We start from the raw sequence: 4731 nt of genomic DNA on the forward strand, positions 1-4731 counted from the left end.
GGGCTTTCCGCCTCGATGCTCTGGAAGAGTTTTGCCACCTCAGGTCCCAAAGAGGGTGGAGCACATTTCCAGGGAATTGGGGAGAGCCTGGCTTCCACCACACTGTTCTGAAGGGGTTCAGCATGTGCCCCGGAGATGGAAGGGAATCCGGGAGCTGCCCCGATGTTTGAGGAGGGTGGGGCCGAGAAGGTGGTCTCCCCAATGTGTGGAAATGTTGGAGCACTCACCCAAGCATTTGGAGAGGAAAGGGCTGCCAGAAAGGCCCTTAGGAAGGGTTAGACTCCCGCTCTCTCAAGCCCCAAGGATGCAACGTCGTTCTGTAAATGACTCTCAGACTTTGAAATCTAATGGAGTTTGTCCTGCGGATTTTAGGAACTGTTTTGCTCCTGTTAACCCTGTTTTCCTTACTGTTTCTCCTTATGGCAATGGAAATGTTTATCCTATGAATGTCTCTCCTTTGTATATTGGAAGCACATAACTTATTCTAAGTCCACAGATGCAAAGCTAAAGGAGAATTATGCCTTAGGACCCACCATGCCTGTAATTGATTTTGATGGGATTTTGTACTTAACTTTTGTTACTGAAATGATTTGAGTTTTTGTGGTATTGTGATGGAATGAATGCATTTTGTATTTGGAAAGATGATGTCATTTTGGGGTCCAGGGGGTGGAATGTGCCGGTTTGAGTGTATTGTGTCCCCCAAATGCCATTATCTTTGTGGTCTTGTGTGGGGCAGACGTTTTTGGTGCTGGTTAGATTTGCTTCGAATGTGCCCCACTCAGCTGTGGGTAATGATCATTTTGATGAGATGTTCCCATGGAGGCATGGCCCCACCCATTCGGGGTGGGCCTTGATCAGTGGAGCTATATAAATGAGCTGACTCAGAGAGAGGAAACTCAGAGAGTGCAGCTGGGAGTGATGTTTTGAAGAGAAGCAAGCTTGCTAGAAAGGAACGTCCTAGGAGAAAGCCATTTTGAGGCCAGAGCTTTGGAGCAGACGCCAGCTGCCTTCCTAGCTAGCAGAGGTTTTCTGGACGCCATTGGCCATCTTCCGGTGAAGGTACCCGATTGCTGAGGTGTTACCTTGGACGCTTTGTGGCCTTAAGACTGTAACTGTGTAGTGAAATAAACCCCCGTTTTATAAAAGCCTATCCATCTCTGGTGTTTTGCATTCTGCAGCATTAGCAAACTAGAACAATCAGTATGTCTATCTTTATGCCAGGACCTTGCTGTTTTGACCACTGTAGCTTTGTAGTGTGCTTTAAGGTCAGGAAGTGAGTCCTCCAACTTTATTCTTCTTTTTCAAGATGTTTTTGGCTATTTGGGGCCCCTTACCCTTCCAAATAAATTTGATAATTGGCTTTTCCATTTTTTCAATGTAGGCCATTGGAATTTTGATTGAGATTTCATTGAATCTATAAATAAATTTAGGTATATTTGACATCTTAATGACACTTAGTCTTCCAATCCATGGACATGGAATGTCCTTGCATATATGTAGGTCTTCCTTGATTTCTTTTAGCAAGGTTTTGTAGTTTTCTGTGTACAGGTCCTTTACAACCTTGGTTAAATTTATTCATAGATATTTGATTATTTTAGTTGCTATTGTAAATGGAATTATTTTCTTGATTTATTCCTCAGATTGCTAATTACTACTATATAGAAATACTATGGATTTTTGCATGTTTATCTTGTATCCCTCCACTTTGCTAAACTTGTTTATTAGCACTAGTACCTTTGTTGTAGATTTTTCAATCTGCAAATAGTAAAAGTTTTAATTTTTCCTTTCCAATTCAGATGCCTTTTATTTCTTTTTCTTGCCTAATCGCTCTAGCTAGAACTTCTAGGAGGATGTTGAATAGGAGTGGTTACAGTGGGCATCTTTGTCTTGTTCCCAATCTTAGAGGGAAAGTTTTCAGACTTCCACCATTGAGTACAATGTTGTGGGTTTTTCATATATACCCTTTATCATGTTGAGGAAGTTTCCTTCTATTCCTATCTTTTGAAGTATTTTTATTTATTTGTTTATTTAGTAGTGTGATTTCCAGATGATATGGCAATTCTATACTTAGCTTCCTGAGGAACTGCCAGATTGTCTTCCACAGCAGCTGCATCCCTTAAGTTTTGATGTGCTGTGTTCATAATTCCATTCATCTTGAGGTATTTACTAATTTATCTTGCAATTTCTTCTTATACCCACTGATTGTTTAATAGTGTGTTTTTAAAATCTCCATATATTCTCTATTATTGATTTCCATCTTCCTTCCATTATGATCAGAGAAAGTGCTTTGTACAGTTTCACCTTTTTAACATTTATTGAGACCTGTTTTGTGACCCAACTTTTGGTCTATCTTGGAGAATTATCCATAAGCACTTGAGAATGATGTATATCTTGCTGTTTGGGGTTGCAATGTTCTATATATGTCTATTAGATCTAGTTCATTTATCATTTTTTTTTTTAGTTTGCTAAAGCTAATGAAATGCAATATACCAGAAATGGGTTGGCTTTTACAGTGGGGATTTATTAACTTACAAGTCTAAAATTCTGAGGCCATGAAAATGTCCAAATCAAGGCATCAGCAGGTGATTTTCTTCTCCCTGAAGATGGGTTACTGGTGATCTTGGACTTCTCTGTCACATGGCAAGACACATGGCAAAGTCTGCAGGTTTCTTCCTTCTCTCCCGGATTTCATTGCTTTCAGCTTCTGGCTTCCCCATCTGCAGCTTTCTTTCTCAGCTTCTGTGTGTATCTCTCTGTCTTCTGTTTATCCTCCCCTCTCAGGTTCTCTGGTTTTTCTCTCTGGAGTTTCTCATCCTCTTATAAAGGACTCCAGTAAGAGGATTGAGACCCACCTGGGGTATGCCTCAACTGAAATACCCTAATAAAAAGGTCCCACCCACAATAGATCCACACCCACTGGAGTGGATTAGTTTTAAGAAAATGATCTTTTCTGAGGTTCATAACAGCTTCAATCCATCACAGTCCACCCTCTGGACCCCCAAAAGATTTTTTGTTCTTTCCATATGTAAAATACATGCATTCCATCACAATATCAAAAAGTCTCATCAAAATCAGTTACAGGTCTGATCTGTTTGGGGGCAAAATTCCCCTTAGGCTGTGGACCTCTGAAATTTAGAACAAGTTATCTGCTTCCAATATACAAAGGAGGGACAGTCACAGAGTAAACATTCTCATTTCCATAGGGAGAACTTGGAAGGAAAACAAGGGTCACTGGTCCCAAACAGTTCTGAAATCCTCCATTAGATTTCAAGGTCTGAGAGTCATCTACAGAATGTACCACACTAATGTATGGTGTTAAGAGGAGGGTATATGGGAACTCTGTATCTTTTACATGATTTTTCTGTAAACCCACAACTTCTCCAATAAAAAAGAATAGAATCCACAAAGTAGAAAATCATAAAAGAAAAGATTTCCTGTTCAAATGATCAGAAATAAGGGAGAGAGACCAAAAGAAAATCCACTGTTGTGATTTTTTTCCAGGTTCTGGAAAAATCACCCAAACGTAGAAATGAGACAAAGCATTGATTACATTGCACCTTGGCATCACACTATAGTGTTGTCATCCAAGCCCACCTGGGGATCATCTGACTCTCAGAATATTTCACTTTGACCAACAATTGATGAGGAAGCAAGCAGAGGCATTTTACAGTAGTGTAGATGGGAGAGGTTAACCTAAAAAATAAGTGATGGCTGTAATGCCCATTAGAGGTTATATTTTTATTGTCCTGCAGGTCATCTACCACGTTTGTACCTAATTTAACAACCACAGTTCTGCATTACATTCTCCAGTATCTATTTAATCAAGGTTCTATAAATGTAAATACTCTTTTCGAAGTAGCTTTGTCATCTTGCTGGTTCCCTGAAAAAGTCAAATAAAACTTTCACAGGTGTTCACCAACAATCTGAGTGTTATTTATGATTTGTAATAATTTGGGAGTTGTGCTTTCAAGTTGCGTTCATGGGGATGAGGAAACTTGTTCTGAAAGGCCTCCCAGCTGACTTCTCACATCGCCTTAACTATAATCAGGTCAAGTTCCATTTCCTAAGGTGCTTGAAACCTCCCTGATTGGTTTAGAGGATTCATCATCTCAAATTGGAGTTTTCATCCCCAGAACCACCACAGGAATCTATCTTTTCTGTTTTTATGAAGTAAGAGTCAACAAAGAGGGGAGTGTCTCTAAAATAATCTATGGAACGGCAGGGTGATATAGCTTCTGTACAAGGTATGGAACCTACATACTAACCAGGGAAGAGTAAGTGCCATATTTATTCAAACTTGATTTCTTCTTTAACAGTACCTGACATTTATTGAAAATCATTAAAAAAAAAAAAAAAAACCTTTTGTCCAGGTAGTGTTGAGGAGCTGGGCAGAATGCTGGGGTTAATTTGTTGGCCAACAGGCACATGACTAAGAAAATGCTGCAAATTCAAGAGTACTGGAACCTGGGAAAACTAACCAATTCACAGGAGAAAAAACTGGATTTGGCTGCCAGGCACACATCTGACATGGGCAAAAGAGACCTCTGAGAGCCGAGATGGAAAGGACTTCACTTAAGGTGAAGGGGAGTGGTGAGCTGTCTGAATCACTGTCCCTGGGCTACAGCCAGTGCAGATGCCTCCTAGGTAAGTCCTGATGGCCAAGGATGGCAGTCTATTGCTGGGATGTGGTGGATGGTGATGGCCGCGCCAGCACAGGTCTGTGGGCAATCA

The sequence above is a fragment of the Choloepus didactylus genome, chromosome X (assembly GCF_015220235.1).
Source record: "Choloepus didactylus isolate mChoDid1 chromosome X, mChoDid1.pri, whole genome shotgun sequence".
NCBI lineage: Eukaryota > Metazoa > Chordata > Mammalia > Pilosa > Megalonychidae > Choloepus > Choloepus didactylus.